At 42.8% G+C, this 17925-nt stretch overlaps 1 protein-coding gene across 2 annotated transcripts in view; it reads left to right on the top strand.

The window, feature by feature from the left end:
- MCTP1 (multiple C2 and transmembrane domain containing 1) overlaps nt 1–17925 on the top strand; it is an 817302-nt gene that overhangs the window by 587127 nt on the left and 212250 nt on the right. The window lies entirely within an intron of this gene.

Consider the following 17925-nt stretch of genomic DNA (forward strand, 5'->3'; position numbering starts at 1 on the left):
GGACAAACAACATGAGCAACAGGAACTACAGCAGGGAAGTACTAAAGGACCAGTTCCGGATGCTAGGAAGGAAGCTGAAGACCAGAAAGCTGAGGATAGCGTTCTCAGAGATCCTGCCAGTACCCAGGGCCAATGAGAAGAGGCAGAAGGAGATACAAGCAGTCAACGCGTGGATGAGGCGCTGGTGTGAGGATTCCACTTCATGCGCAACTGGACGACATTCTGGGGGAAGAGCAAGTTATTCAGGAAGGATGGACTCCACCTCAGCGGAGACGGAATGAGACTACTTGCAAGCAACATCAACAGAAATTGAGAAGTTTTTAAACTAGGAAGAAGGAGAAAGCTGACAGTCGACCGAGAGTTGATGGTTCAGGAACCGGTATACCCAGAAGACAGCAGGGTAGACTCACCAGATCATAGGCAAGACAGAAATCCTGACGGGTCGAAAGGGACACAAGTGGGAAGAAAATGCAAGAAAGTAACTGGCCGCAAACTCAAGTGTATGTACACGAATGCATGGAGCCTAAGAAATAAGATGGGGGAATTGGAAGCTATGACACAAAAAGATGACCTTGACATCATTGGCATCATGGAAGCATGGTGGAACAAGGAAAACATCTGGGATACTGTGCTACCGGGATACAAGCTGTACTGCAGAGACACAGTGGGTCAAAAAGGTGGGGGTATTGCCTTACATATCAAAGAGGAAATTGAGTCTATCGGAGAGAACACACCGGAAATGAAAAATAAGGTAGAGTCTCTATGGGTCAAAATTCCGGGAACAAATGGAATGGAAACGAAGATTGGCATCTACTACCAACCCCCAGGGCAGTCCGAAGAAATTGATGGAGAAATGACGGACGAGATTAAATGCAACTTCAAGGGAGGCAAAGCAATTATCATGGGTGACTTCAATTATCCGGTGATAGACTAGAACTTAGGCACCTCCGGCTGCGGTAGGGAGACCAAGTTCCTAGTTGCTGTGGGCGATTGCTTCCTGGAACAACTTGTCAAGGAAAACACGAGAGGAAATGCGATTCTGGACTTAATTCTAAATGGACTACGAGGATTGGCGCAAGGTGTAGAAGTAGAAGGGACGCTGGGAAGCAGTGATCACAATATGATCCGCTTTGACCTGGACAAGGGGGAGAAACATCGATCCAGAATGATGGCCATGGCATTGAACTTCCGAAAAGGGAATTCCAAAGGGATGAGACTCATGGTGGGGAAGAAGATTAAGAAGAGGATAAGCACCGTAAAAACACTAGAGCAAGCATGGTCCCTTTTTAAGGACACAGTCACCGAGGTGCAAAATCTATATATACTGCATATCAACAAGGGATCCAAGAGGAAAAAGAACAAGGAACCGGCGTAGGTCACCGTAGCGGTGAAAGAAGCGATCAGAGACAAGAAGACTTCGTTTAAGGAATGGAAAAGGTCAAAAATGGATGAAAACTGGAAAAAGCACAAACACCAAAACAGGTGCCATAAGGCGGTAAGAGGGGCCAAAAGAGACTATGAGGAAAAAATAGCCAAGGAGGCGAAAAACTTCAAGCCGTTCTTTCGATATATTAAAGGGAAACGATCTGCGAAGGAAGCGGTGGGGCTGTTGGATGACCATGGAATAAAGGGAGTGCTAAAGGAGGGCAAAGTCATTGCTGACAAACTGAACACATTTTTTGCATCTGTATTTGCTGAAGAGGATATACACATACCGGAAGCCACAGGCTAAACGCAAGAAATGAAGACGGGAAACTGACAGGGTTGACGGGCAGTCTAGAAGAGGTATGCAGGCAGATTGATAGGCTTAAAAATGATAAATCCCCGGGACCGGATGACATCCATCCAAGGGTTATCAAGGAACTGAAAGGGGCTATAGCTGAACTGCATCAACTAATAGCCAATCTGTCGATCAAATCGGGAAGGGTTCCAGAAGACTGGAAAGTGGCGAATGTTACGCCGATCTTCAAGAAAGGTTCGAGGGGAGATCCAGGAAACTACAGACCGGTGAGTCTGACCTCGGTACCGGGAAAGATGGTAGAAGCGCTGATAAAGGACCGCATCATTGATCACCTTGACGGACATGGTCTGAGGACCAGCTAGCATGGTTTCAGCAAAGGCAGATCTTGTTTGACTAACTTGCTGCACTTCTTCGATGGAGTAAACAGGCAGATAGACAAGGGTGACCCGGTCGACATTGCATATCTGGATTTTCAGAAGGCGTTCAACAAGGTTCCGCATGAACGACTTCTTTGAAAAATTGTGAGCCATGGAATCAAGGGTGAAATACTGGTCACCAAAATAGCAGAAGGGATAGTAAACACCAAACTCACCACATACTTAGAAAAACACAATATCTTATATGACAATCAATCCGGTTTCCGGTCAGGCCACAGTACTGAAACAATTTTAGCCTCTCTGCTTGATCACCTTCATCAACTATTCAGCCAAGACTCAAGCGCTCTAATATTGCAACTCGATCTGAGTAGCGCATTTGACTTGGTTGACCACGCCACTCTACTAGACTGCCTAACATCTATTGGAATCTCAGGTCATGTTCTCAACTGGTTCCACGAATTCCTGACAACAAGAACCTACAAGGTGTTCAAGGACGACACTACCTCTTACAGCTGGGTCAACCCTTGTGGGGTCCCACAAGGCTCTCCCTTGTCCCCCACCCTATTTAACATCTACCTTGCCTCCCTAGGAAACCTCCTGCAGAGTTTGAAACTCAAATTCTTCATCTATGCAGACGACATCACCATAATCATTCCACTCTCCTACCTTACCTCAGAGCTTCTAAACTCGCTATCTCTCACCCTAAATCAGATTGAACTTTGGATGACAGCGTTTAGGCTAAAGCTAAACCCAGAAAAAACTAAATTCTTCTTAGTATCCCCAAACGACAAAATCAAGGAAACTGCGATACATATCAATGGCCTAGACTACTGTATTGAGCAATCCTTAAAAATACTAGGAGTCACCTTAGACAAACATCTCACTCTAGAGAAACACACTGACCTAGTGTTTAAAAAATGTATCTCGATACTCTGGAAACTCCGCACCATTAAAAAATACTTTAACGAAACCTCCTTTCGTCTGCTGGTCCAAGCTTCTATTCTTAGCGTCCTGGACTACTGTAACATCATTTATCTAGGCGCCTTCAAGAAAGTTACCAAGAAGCTGAGATTGGTCCAAAACACCACCATCCGCCTTATCTTTGGCCTGAAGAAATGGGAACACATATCCCCCTTCTACCACAAATTGCACTGGCTGCCATTCGAATCCAGGGTCCTATTTAAGTTCTCTTGCATCTGCTACAAAACCGTATCGGGTATGTCACCTGACTATCTTTTCCCCCACTTCAACCTGAACTATAATAATAAGAGCTCCCGCAGAATAACTTTGTTCGCTTTCCCCTCACTGAAAGCATGTCATCTTAAAAGATTCCTTGAATGAACCTTCTCTTTTCAAGCGGCCAAACTAAACTCATGGCTCGCCCAAATTATACTTGACGCCTCTTCATACCTCCACTTTAGAAAAAAGCTCAAAACTCTACTTTTCAATGGACCAAATCCTTAATGCTCCCCTCTTCCGCCTTAAAGCTCCCCCTCTCCACCTTAGAAAACAGATCGAACACTCTTCTTTGCATCAGACCAAATCCTTAACTCTCCCCTCCCCCCTCAATATGGCCCACCTTTCTTTACTTTTTTCCCCTCATCTCCCCCCAAGATCCCTGCCCCCTCCCTCTCATACAATATGCTTTGTTCCCCCCTCTCATAAATTCAATTGTACTCTCTTACAGTACATACCGTATGTGCTCTGTGTTAGCCCTTCCTTCACTTAAATTGTCAATGTAAACTAGTTTTTGACCCTTTGATTGACTTGTTATGTTTTTTGTGTTTTTTTTTCAACTGCACTGTATGTAACTCTTCTATTTGTTGTGAACCGCCTAGAACTCCCTGGGTATGGCGGTATACAATAATAAAAATTATTATTATTTATTATTACGTGGATTAAAAACTAGCTGGCGGATAGAAAACAGAGAGTGGGGGGTAAATAGACAATACTCGGACTGGAAAAGCGTCACGAGTGGAGTGCCACAGGGTTTGGTGTTTGGACCCATGATCTTCAACATATTTATAAACGACCTGGAAATTGGTACGACGAGTGAAGTGATTAAATTTGCAGACGATATAAAGTTATTCAGAGTAGTGAAGACGAAGTAGGATTGTGAATACCTATAACATGACAAACATGTTCGAAATGGGTCGCAACATGGCAAATGAGGTTTAATGTGGATAAGTGTAAGATGATGCATGTCGGTAACAAAAATCTTATATACAAATACAGGATATCCAGTGCAGTATTTGGAGAGATCCCCCAGGAAAGAGACTTGGGAGTACTAGTCGACAAGTTGATGAAGCTGTCCGCACAATGCACGGCGGCAACGAAAAGGGCGAACAGAATGCTAGAAATGATTAAGAAGAGGATCATGAACAGATCAGAGAAGATTATCATGCTGCTATATCGGGCCATGGTTCGCCCTCACATGGAATACTGCGTCCAGCACTGGTCGCCGTACATGAAGAAAGACACAGTACTACTTGAAAGGGTCCAGAGAAGAGCTACTAAAATGGTTAAGAGGCTGGAAGAGTTGCCATACAGTGAGAGATTAGAGAAACTGGGCCTCTTCTCCCTTGAAAAGAAGAGACTGAGAGGGAACATGATCGAAACATTCAAGATAATGAAGGGAATAGACTTAGTAGATAAAGACAGGTTGTTCACCCTCTCCAAGGTAGAGAGAACGAAAGGGCACTCTCTAAAGTTAAAAGAGGATAGATTCTGTACAAACGTAAGGAAGTTCTTCTTCACCCAGAGAGTGGTAGAAAACTGGAACGCTCTTCTGGAGGCTGTTATAGGGGAAAACACCCTCCAGGGATTCAACACAAAGTTAGACAAGTTCCTGCTGAACCAGAACGTACTCAGGGAAAGGCTAGTCTCAGTTAGGGCACTGGTCTTTGACCTAAGGGCCGCCGTGTGAGTGGACTGCTGGGCACGATGGACCTCTGGTCTGACCCAACAGCAGCAATTCTTATGTTCTTATGTCAGCGAGCAAATAAAAGGGGGCATTCACAGAGATGGAGCATGGGAGGGATATGGGTAAGAATGCCAGTTACGCAGCTTACAGAATACAATAAGTTACATATGCCCCTGCCATATTTGAGTGCAGGCAATTACATTAGGTCTATGGCTGATACCAGGCTATGCTAACATCTTGATAACAGGAACTCGGTGGTCGTGATGTGGAAGATAAGCTTCACATAGGGATAGCAGCCCTGAAGAAACCCTCGGGGTGAAACATGTCGGCTTTGATATCCCTAAGAATTTGATCAATTTAAGAAAAACATTAAACACAAAAGATATTTATTATACATTATTTATTGTTTAGAAACACTTAACCACATTCTAAGAATACAGCATAAGCTATTAAATGCATAAAGATTAATAAAAAAAAAAAATCAAAAAAATGCATAAAGATTAATAAAAAAAAAAAAAAATCTAAAAAGTGTCCTAAATGGCTACTTGGACGATCAAAAAGCCTGATCGTCCAAGTACCCATAACCAAAGCTGGTTTTAGACGTATCTAAAACCAGCTTAGGCCTTTCCCCTGCCACTAAACGCACAGAGAGAAAAGAGGCGTGTTTAGAGGAGGGGAAGGGCGGAAGGTGGGCCGACCTACACCTAGGCGTGCAGCAGGTATAACCAAAACTTTAGGCAGGTTGCCTAGTCGGCACTTATACGTTTTGACTTAGACAAAGTCAAAACAGGTCTAAGTGCCGAAAAAGGGGCCGCAGAGCTGATGGTGGCTGTTGCGATCAGCTCAGCAGCCCCAGCAATCTGCCTACCCCCTACAGCAATGATCACAGCAGGAGAGATGCCTCATCTCCCCTACCGCGATGCTATCACTCCTCTACCCGAACTGCTGCTACCCGTGGCAGGTTGGGCCCATGTGCCTAAGGCCCCGCCCACAGGAGGGGCCTAAGACTCCTGGGCCTATTCTGGTTGGCCCAGGCGCTTTAGGCCCCACCTGTGGGTGGGATTTCAGATGCCTGGGCCAATCCGGCCCCATTGTGCAGCCGGCTGGCCTGCCGGATGGGCGGGTTTGGCACCCATCTGTCCGGCCAACATTTTACAGGTATGGGGGGTGGGGGGGTCGGTGGGTCGGTGGGGGGTCGCGGGTTGGCGTGGAGCCGATAGGGGGTTCAGGGGGGCGGTCATTGGGGGGGTGTCGAGGGCAGGAGGGCCTGGGATCCCTCCTGCCCGTATTGTAGTGGAGGGTAGGGAGTCCGCCTGGGCAGGAGGGTTTGGGCTCCCTCCTGCCTGATTGTGTAGGGGGGTGGGAGGCGAGAGGCTAGGAGGGCTTGGGCTCCCTCTTGCCCGGATCGTTTTAAGGTGGGGGGGGATTCTGTAACCGGTGTTGTTTTTGACAGACACCGGTTACAGAATCCAGCTTTTAGGCGAACTGGCTCCTGCTTCACCTATAAGCCCTTGTGTTGGACGTTTGGGGCTTAGGCGTTTTTTTGGTTCATTATGGGGTATAAGTGTAGACGTCGTGGGGGGATAAGTGTGGACGTAGTGGTGGTCTGGGCGTTTAAACAGCTGAATGTAGAGGCAGGCCATTATCAATAAAAACCTCCTTTTGGACATTTATTTTGGTTATGGACATATTCCCTGCTTCTGCTTTCAACGTTTAAGGCCTTAGGCCAAAAGGGGACTTTGACTTTTTTTTTATTATGCCCCTCTAAATGCATAAAGCCAGACACTATGAAACATATTTGAGTATCTCGGTGGCATTTCTGAGGATATGGGTGATTAGTAATATTGTGATGAGGGTTAGGAGGTAGCAAGAACTGGACTACTCTCGAAGCATTAGAACATTGGAATTGCGGCATCCAGATGCCATGATAGGATAGGCTCTCATTGCACGGTATCAGGGTAACTATAAGGAGGCTCCCACTTATATAATTGATCGCTATTTGGAAAATTCTATATAGTCCACCTAAAGTTAGGTGCTTACTTCATTGCGCCTAGCCAATGTAGGTGCCTAACGTAAGGTTCCTTTTACAAAGCTGTGGTAGAGGTTTCTACTGCAGGCCGGCAAGGTAAATGCTCCGTTTAAGAATTCTATGAGAGTCGGAGCATTTACCTTGCTGACCCACAGTAGGAACTTCTACCGCAGCTTTGTAAAAGCTAGCGTTAATTGGTTAAAAGATTTAATCAGCACCGATAGTTGGCACTTAACACATCATAATTACTATTAATTGGGCTTAATTGAAAGTTAGGTGTCTTAACTCAAAAAAATCATTTCTATAAAAAGTAGGCATCTAGTCCAAAGTGCCTACCTAAAAGTGAATGTTTTCAAGTTAGGCACCTCTTTTCAAATTAGATGCTGTTAGGCGCCTAACTTAGGCACAGGTATTTAGGCGAAGAAAACCCTGACATAAATGCGGTGTGCCCAAAGGTAGGATTTCTAGTGACGCCTAACAATACTTAAGTGGCGCTAAGCATGATTCTATACAGTTTGCTTAACTTTTATAGAATTGTACTTAGCGCTCCACTAGTTGGCATTAGTTTTTTATGCAACCTCTATAGAATTGGGCTCTATGGGCCAGACTCTATAAAATTGAGAATAATTCAGAATGCCGCTGTTCGCCTCATTTTTGGTTTGAAAAAATGGGAGCATATTACTCTTTTTTATTTGAAACTCCATTGATTACCGATAGAGTCTAGAATTTTGTTTAAATTTTCTGGTATTTGTTATAAATCAGTTTCAGGTTTATCACCAGGTTATCTTGTGCCCCATTTTTCCTTGAATTTTCACAATAGCACAACAATAACTTTTCACAAGGGATTCAAATCAATGACTTATTCCTCCAAGGATAGCAATACCTTCAGCTATCTTGGTATACCCTCATGCATGTATAGTATTATACCATTCTAAAGGATCCTCAGCGGCACCACTTAGGGCTCGATTCACTCTCATTGCCCAAAGCTTTACGTGTCAAATTCTTCATCGGGTCCTAATTTAACTTAAATATATCATTATTATATTGTCATTTTTTACTTATGTTTTAATTTTATCAATTTGATCTAATTTTCAAAAAGCAACACTTAGCTTAGTGACTTGTGGTCTCTGGCCCAGGGATTGTCATACCGACATGTTTCGCTATTAGCTTTATCAAGGAACTTCCCCTGGAGAACAACAAAAGTATGCATTAAGTAATGTACATTTATTATAGCCCTCTAAGTGCCCTAAGTATATTTAAAAGACACAAAAATAGCAACATGTATTTTACCAGATATTCAATCGCCAGCAACCCGACCACTCTACCTAAAGAGATGGCGGCGGCGTTCTAAACTGCAGTTAAATAATGCCGAGCCCGAGTGCACTGTACACCCGTGATTACGTGGCAACAGCGTCACGAGCCGGCCTGCCGGTTTTAAAGAGATAGTAACATTTTACTGGATTAGACAATTCTGTATTATAGGAGCCTCCCACCCAGATGGTTAGATCAAGGAACTCCACTCCAATTCTGCATTCAAACCAAGAGGACTCACTGTGTTTAAGGAATATATCCATCTCTGTTCTTTATAATTTAGTAATTCATCATAGTTTCCCACCTCCCTACCCATCTCCACCTTATCAATAACTCTCCAGCGGGCTTGATCAATAGAGTGCTGACTGGTTACAAAATGTTCCACCAAAGGGGCCTGCATGATTTTATTTTTGAGCCGTGATTTATGCTCATTCAATCTTATGCATATGGGGCGTGAAGTCCGGCCCACATATACAAGATTGCACGGGCACATTATAATATATACCACCCCAATCGACTGGCAATTAGTATCTGAGAAAGATTTAACCACTTTGCCTGTTTGGGGATCAGTCCAGTAAGATCCCGTGATGGTAGTGGCGCACCATTGGCAATGGCCACATTCCCTGTGGTTTCCCACAGTGTACTCTTTAAAATTACCCAACTTTTGTTGAATTAATGTTTGGCCTATAGTTTTACTTCTTTTAAAGGCAAACATGGGGAGAGCACTAAGAATGTGATGTGTTTGAAGGATATGCCAAAATTTCTTAATTTGAAATATCAATTCTTTAGCTGCCATCGAGAATGGGAGGACGCAAATTAGTTTATCTGGTTCCTCCTCATGATGTTTTTCAAGCAAGAGGAGGTCCCTGTTCGCATATTTAGCCCTAGTGTATGCCTGCTTAATTGCCTTCGTGGGATAACCTCTCTCTGTAAAGCGATGTTCCAGCTCTTTCGCTGCAACTCTAAAGTCTTGCTCTTCTGAAGAGATCCTACGAGCTCTTAGAAATTGACTGACAGGCAGATTAAATTTGAGATGGTAAGGATGGTAGCTGCTAAAATGTAGGAGGGTGTTGCGTGCAACCGGTTTTCTGTATAGTTGGGTTTTCAACTGGAGGTCTTTCTTAATAATTAGTATATCCAGGAATTCAATCTTATCCAAACTAAATGTGGGAGTGAATTGCAAATTAAGATCCCTCGTGTTGATCCATTCAAAAAACTGTAGTAATTCATTCTCCGTGCCTTCCCATAGAAAAAATATATCGTCTAAAAACCTCTTCCACAGGCTGATCTTATCAAAGTACGGGGAAGGGTAGATTACAGTACTTTCAAAGCGTCCCATATATAGTGTGGCTACTGACGGGGCTAGTGTGGCGCCCATAGCCACCCCCTGGATCTGCTGGTAATAATTATCCTCAAAAGTAAAATAACTATTTTCAATCACCCAACAGGCTAGCTGATATAGAAATTCAGTACTAATCCTCGGATTAGGGTCTCTATCATCTAAGGTTTCCTTAATAACGGATAAGGCTTCAGATTGTGGGATTTTAGTGTATAGAGACACTACATCAAGAGAGACCATTATTGTCCGAGGGCCAATATCCAGATTTTGAGAAAGGATACGTAGAAAATGAGAAGTATCTTTCAGATGAGATGGAATCATCAAAGCTTTGTTGGATAAGAAAACATCTAAAAACTTAGATAAAGGCTCCAATAGGGAACCTATAGTATTTACTATAGGTCTCCCTGGGGGGGCTTTAATGTTCTTATGAATTTTAGGGACGAAATAGATGTTAGGAGTACGTGGATATTTTTCTAATAAAAAGATGTATTCCTTTTTAGTCAGCATTTTATTTTCATAATGAAGCGTGATCCAATCAAAAATCTCCTTCATCAATTTTACTTCAGGATTAGAATGAATTACACGATAAGCCATGGGATCAGATAATTGGCGCTTAGCTTCATTCAAATAGTATTCTCTATCCATAATCACGGTAGCCCCTCCTTTATCAGCTTTCAAAATCATAATGTCCCTCCTATTTTTAAGCTGCATAAGGCCTTTATGTTGGTCATAGGTTAAATTATATACCATCCGCTGATGTTTAAAGGATTTCTCAAACTCAGAAATCCCTGCTAATACCAAAGTTCGAAATACTTCCACCGCGGGATCCATTGGACCAGGAGGGCACCATCTAGAGGCTACAGTGACTATGGAATCATCACTCTCAACATTAGTCCAGTCAGAATCCTGAAAAAATATTTTTAGTTGTACTTTCCTCAAGAATTTATGAAAAAAGATCTTCAGTTGAAAAAAATCAGGGTGTTGGCAGATGGCAAAACCAAGGCCCAATTCCAACACTTCTAATTGTTCCTTGGACAAGCTGACTTTAGAGATGTTCACCACTGTAGATTCTATTTTGTTTTTCCGTTGGGCTGGAGCTTGCCCCGGTTCCGAGGGGCTCCTCTGGATCTTCCTCTGGTGCGTCCGCCTCTCGCGGACCGCCCCTCGTCCCCCGAACTCTTAGTGGAAGGAGGGTCCGTAGACTCACCGCTAGCGGCATCCGATTCTTCCGATGAGGTGTTAAATGCCACTTTCTTTTTTATGGGGATAGCAGATGTTTTCTTGTTCCATGTGTACACTCGCCCCATTTGGTAATCCTTCTCGTCCCTTTTCCATTTTCTGATCTTGGTCTGTTTTATTGAATCTTTAAATTGAACCAATGAGTCTTCAAACTCATTGCGCTGTTTTTCAAACTCACTCAAAACCATATTTTCTTTCATTTGGAGTTCCAGGGAGACAGTTTTGGATCTAAGTTCCAGCTCAATATCAGCCGTGGTTTCTACCAAAAGTATCATCAAGTCCCGTGAACATCTATTTAAAATAGCTGTCCACTTATCCATAAAGGTTCGATCAGATGTGGTGATCTTAGGTTCCTTCAAGATGCGTAATCCACGAGGGATCATGCTATTCTTCAAGTATTGAACCATGGTGCTGCCATGCAGCTCAGCCCTAATAAGTCGTTTATGCAACTGTTCCAGGTCTAACCATGAAGTCTGGGCGGAATGCTCCTCTATATCATCCAGTAGAGCAGGCCTTAACAAAATATGTTGGAACTGCTCTTCAGAGTATCCACCGAATTCTTGGTCTTCTTGTGCCATAATGCTAATAGAATTTTCACAATAGCACAACAATAACTTTTCACAAGGGATTCAAATCAATGACTTATTCCTCCAAGGATAGCAATACCTTCAGCTATCTTGGTATACCCTCATGCATGTATAGTATTATACCATTCTAAAGGATCCTCAGCGGCACCACTTAGGGCTCGATTCACTCTCATTGCCCAAAGCTTTACGTGTCAAATTCTTCATCGGGTCCTAATTTAACTTAAATATATCATTATTATATTGTCATTTTTTACTTATGTTTTAATTTTATCAATTTGATCTAATTTTCAAAAAGCAACACTTAGCTTAGTGACTTGTGGTCTCTGGCCCAGGGATTGTCATACCGACATGTTTCGCTATTAGCTTTATCAAGGAACTTCCCCTGGAGAACAACAAAAGTATGCATTAAGTAATGTACATTTATTATAGCCCTCTAAGTGCCCTAAGTATATTTAAAAGACACAAAAATAGCAACATGTATTTTACCAGATATTCAATCGCCAGCAACCCGACCACTCTACCTAAAGAGATGGCGGCGGCGTTCTAAACTGCAGTTAAATAATGCCGAGCCCGAGTGCACTGTACACCCGTGATTACGTGGCAACAGCGTCACGAGCCGGCCTGCCGGTTTTAAAGAGATAGTAACATTTTACTGGATTAGACAATTCTGTATTATAGGAGCCTCCCACCCAGATGGTTAGATCAAGGAACTCCACTCCAATTCTGCATTCAAACCAAGAGGACTCACTGTGTTTAAGGAATATATCCATCTCTGTTCTTTATAATTTAGTAATTCATCATAGTTTCCCACCTCCCTACCCATCTCCACCTTATCAATAACTCTCCAGCGGGCTTGATCAATAGAGTGCTGACTGGTTACAAAATGTTCCACCAAAGGGGCCTGCATGATTTTATTTTTGAGCCGTGATTTATGCTCATTCAATCTTATGCATATGGGGCGTGAAGTCCGGCCCACATATACAAGATAGCACGGGCACATTATAATATATACCACCCCAATCGACTGGCAATTAGTATCTGAGAAAGGGTTGATTGGACAAGAAGGAAAGGAGGGAGGAAATGAGGGTAGAAAGGAGGAGAAAAGCTAATCGTACTAAGCAAAAGAACAGGTGATGTTATAGAATTAATTGTCAAAGAGTAGTTTTCAGTTTTTTCCGGAATTGGGCGTGGTTGGCTTCTGTTCTTATTGTATCTGCAAGATCATTCCAGATTTTGACTCCCAGGAAGGTGAGCATGGATTGGAAAACTCTTCTGTACTTGAGATTTTTCATTGAGGGGAAGTTCAGTTGAATCCTGTTAAGTAGTCTACAAGAGGTGGACTATGCATCAGATAGGAGTTTGATGAGAGGGGCACCATACTTGGATGTCTACATCAACCTCAAATATTCTCCTCCTCTAACCACACCTACTTTAGGTGTCACTAGGTGCTGCACAGAATTCCATGCCTAGCTTTATATTTTTTAAAATTAATTATTCAATTAACTTCACTGGCATGGTCAATTACCATGCCATTTAATCTAATTGAAGTAATTTAGGTTAAGTGTAGATCTTAGTTAGGCATCGCTAGGCAACCTCAATTACGGAGCCAAGCAGCACCTAACTAGAGCACCATTTATAGAATTTGGCCCTATGTGCCTACACTATCTGCACGCAGCATCCCAGACTTCAAGAACAAATGGGACACTTATGTGGGATCCCTACGAGGGTCATGCCAAGGGATAGGATCACTAGGGTATGGACTTGAATGAGCGGGTCAGTAGAGTGACAATATAAATACAATTATACTTTAGGGGGTCAGTAGACTTAAGAGGGTGGGTAAATAGTGTGGGCAGACTTGATGGGCTGTAGCCCTTATCTGCCGTCATCTTTCTATGTTTCTATGATTCTCTAAACCACGCCGTTGTCGGTGGCTGCCTTAAAAGCAGCCCTTGATTGTATGTCAATCATGCAATGGCACCATTTAGAAAATCATGCCTCTGGCAAAGATAGGCACCAGAAAAGTAGGCCAGAGGTTTTCAGGCCTACATTTCTGGTGCCTACCTGTGACATGACTCACACCTCCGGAGGTGGTTACCAGTGCCTAATTCCACTTTTGGTGTTAGCCACGCATATAGTGGCATTAGGCGCCGGTAGGCATCTCTGGAAGCACGATTCCGGTGCCAGTGTGGAACAGTGGTTAGAGCTACAGCCACTGCAGCCTGAGGTTGTGGGTTCAAACCCCAAGCTGCTCCTTGTGACCCTGGGCAAGTCACTTAATCCCCCATTGCTCCATTGCCTCATTGTAATTCGCTTAGTAAATTATGGATAGGCGATTCATCAAATTAATAAATAAACTTGAAACTTGTACATTAAATAGATTGTGAGCCCACCGGGACAGAGAGGGAAAAATGCTTGAGTACCCGAATGTAAACCACTTAGGCTATAAGTGGTACATAAATACTGGAATAAATAAATTTGTTTAGGTGCTGGTAGGCACTTAGAATTTTTGCTTCAATACTGTTTAAAACAGCATTCCCCTTATAATTTAGGCAACGGTAGGGCGTCATTTATAGAATTTCCTACTAGATATATATAGGTGCAGATATTGGGTACCTATATGTCTAGCATATATATTTATGCTAGACATGCCAAAACCAGATATAGCCTGAAATGTATAGACAAAACATAGATGCTAGACAAATAAATGCCCAATATCTGTCTATGTATCTTAAATAAGCACATAAGTATACAGAAAGAATAGCATGTATTTATTTTCCTTGGCATCCATTATGGGGGTGATTTTATAATGATGTGCCTATATTTTAGGTACCCAGATTATTCTGTAAAGGAAAGTAGGCATCTACTGTGACAGAGGATTCTGCTTTTAGAAGAAGGAGCAGAGCATGAAGGTTTCCTGTGTAAAATGATATTATGGATAAGATTGAAATCACCCCCCTAAGATTGTTGGGATATTAGAAAACTGAATGAGGATGTTGGCTAAATTAAAGAAAAAGCGAGGATTGTCTGAATTAAGAGCATAAATATTATAAAATAGAAGTGGAAAATAGCCAAGGAGGGTGTTAATATAGGAGCATCTGCTTTCAGAATCTGAAGCAGACGGATGTTATGGTTTAAGAAAAGGACAATTTATTTAAAAAATTGCAAAATACCATTTTTTTTCCTAGAACAGATAGGGTAGACCCAAAAGGATTATTTTTATGTTTTAAAGATGAAGAGCTTTGAAGTTAAGATGAGTTTTCTCAAAAAAATATGATGCCAGGAGAGAATTTGCTAATATAGCACCAGAACTGTTTGAGCCCACCGGGCCAGATAAGGAAATATGATAAAGTATTTGAATGTAAAAAACCACTTAGGATATAAGTGGTATATAAATTAAATAAATAAATAATAAATAGTACATACTCAAATATAAACTGAGATTTGGGGGCTCAAAAATGGGGGTCTCAGTTTATATTAGAGTCTCCAACCGATGACTGTCGCTTTTGACCTCCTCACCCCCCTCCCCCCCACCTCCCGATGCCCAGCGTTTCTGTCCTCCACAAAACCACTCATCCTGTTAACAACACAGCCATTCTCCGCAAACCCAACCCTCCCCCAATGAAAGGTGCCACTTTTCTCCACAAACCCCTTTCCCCCGATGACTGGTACTACCATACCCCCCCCCCTCCAAGCTAACATTAGGCTTACCATTCTGAAGCTCGAAGAAGCTGACACCAATGTTCCTTGCCGGGCCAGTGCGAGTCCTTGAGCTTTACTCAGAAGTTCAGGGCCCCACACTGGCCTGGCAAGAAATATTGGTGTCAGCCCTTTCGAGCACTGGAACGGTAAGCCTAATGTCGGCTGGGCAGGTGAAGGTAGGGAACTCCCATCTTAAGTGGCCATTCAGCATTATTATTTCTGCCCATCTATCTAATATGTTTTATTTTATATTTTGTGTTCCCATTTTAAATCCCAGTAGTAGGGTACAGGTGGAATGTAAATGTTTGCAGCAGAATATCTGTTCAGCTAATGGCTAACAAGTTCATTTAATTATTTATACAATGCTGTCAATAAGCAATGCTGGCACAAGTTACATACGAAAGATGCTAATCATTAATCCGTCACTTAAAATGAGTGTTTTATCATTGCTGTATTGCTCACTTTGTCATCTCTGAATGGGCTTAAATATAAAAGATCAAGGTAATTAAAAAAAAATTCTAGATTATATCAAGTAAAAGATTTTATTTTTCTTTTTAAAATATCTTGGGCCAATTATAAAACTGCTCCTATTCTATAAAGTGTTTTGCTGGTGATGGTGCTACTGATGACTGAAATGAAGGAAAAAAGAGAGCACTAGAATGAATACATACATACTGAGTTCTTATAAAAGCTGTTTAGAAAAAAGTAATCTTGCTCAATTGGCTTAATCAAGGCCCTCCTTTACTGTAGCAGTGGAGGATGCAGATGCTTACCTTGCTTAAACTGGAGAGGATTCAGATCAAGGACTTGGATTCTACTACAGGCCATCAGTTCAAACGTACTTGGTGTGCCTTTTGGGACACTTTTTAACCCCAAGAGTGCGGCACTGTCCTTTGAACATGTAATTGTGTCGTTCCAGGCTCCATTCATTCATTTTCTTATTGTCTAGTGCAGACATGGGCAACTCCAGTCCTCGAGGGCCAGAATCCAATCGGGTTTTCAGGATTTCCCCAATGAATATACATGAGATCTATTTGCATGCACTTCTTTCAATGCATATTCATTGGGGAAATCCTGAAAACCCGATTGGATTCTGGCCCTCGAGGACTGGAGTTGCCCATGTCTGTTCTAGTGTCTGATATTGGGTGGAGGGGTGGAGGAGGGAGAGGGTGGTTTCATATCCTGTTCAAGTTGAGTTGTGTCCTCACTTTGTATTGTAATTTCAGTAAACACATTATAACATAAAAGCTGTTTAGCCATAAATCCTTTAACAATAACACCAGTTTAAATAATATCTGCGCTTATTGTAAATGTTTTGTGGTTTTGTGCTAATGAAAATATTTAAAGTAAAAAAAAAAAAATTGTGTTAAAACTTATGTCAAGGATGTCTAATATTTGTAGACTTTCTTACCAGAATCACCCAAATTTCTAATCTCGGTTTATATTCGACTCATCCTTTTTTCCTCCTTTTTAGGGGGGAAAAAGGTCACCTCGATTTATATTCAGATCAGTTTATATTTGAGTAAATATGGTAGATCTTTTGTGTTCAATTAAATAATATTTAGAGTATGTGCCATTATTAAGTGGAGGTGTTATGATAAATGAAAAAAATTGAAGATTGTAAAATCAACGATTTGTACAAACCATGGAGGATTAATAGAAACTGAAATATTACTCGAGCACAAAATAACAGATACAATAGTAAACAAATTCAACCGTGTACGTGCCAGCATGTAGTTAGGGCTGTAAAGTTGCATACGTCTCAACCTTTTAAACTGATTACCGTATTTTCACGCATATAACGCGCACGTTATACACGATTTTACAAACCGTGCATAACCATGCGCGTTATACGTGTGAGCGCGTTGTACAAATTTTTTTTTTCATTCTGATCTGGCATTCCCCCTGCGAACCAGCATCCTCCCCCCCGCTCGCGTCACCCCCCCCCCCCCGCGATCCTACATCTCCCCCAGCACCGCAAAGACAACTCTTACCCGATTGGGCACCGGCACCAGCACCAATGCACAGGATGTGCCAGTGCCAGTGCCCGAAGATCCTCCCTCGTTGGGTTGGGCTGGGATGGACTGGGCTGGGCGGTGCGAGAGAGATCCTCCTTCTTCCTGTGCCGGGCTGGACTAGGCTTTGAGCATTTGCGCATGCTCAAAGCCTTCTGGTCTCACTCTCTCCGAGATAATCTCGGAGAGAGCGAGACCAAAAGACTTTGAGCATGCGCAAATGCTCAAAGCCTTCTGGTTTTGCTCTCTCCGAGATAATCTCAGAGAGAGAGAGACCAGAAGGCTTTGAGCATGCGCAAATGCTCAAAGCCCAGTCCAGCCCGGCACAGGAAGAAGGAGGATCTCTCTCGCACCGCCCAGCCCAGCCCAGTCCAACGAGGGAGGATCTTCGGGCACTGGCACATACTGTGCATTGGTGCTGGTGCCGGTGCCGGTGCCCAATCGGGTAAGAGTTGTCTTTGCGGTGCTGGGGGGGATGTAGGATCGCGGGGGAGGGGGGGTGACACGAGCGGGGGGGGGAGGATGCCGGTTCGGAGTAGGCGGGAGGAGGTTTTAGCATGCACGGTATACGCGTGTGCGCGCTATATTAAAATTTTATTACATAAATTTCTGTTCCCCGCACGCTATATCCGTGTGCGCGTCTTACACGGATGCGCAGTATATGA

The sequence above is a fragment of the Geotrypetes seraphini genome, chromosome 1, assembly GCF_902459505.1.
Source record: "Geotrypetes seraphini chromosome 1, aGeoSer1.1, whole genome shotgun sequence".
In the NCBI taxonomy this organism is placed as follows: domain Eukaryota; kingdom Metazoa; phylum Chordata; class Amphibia; order Gymnophiona; family Dermophiidae; genus Geotrypetes; species Geotrypetes seraphini.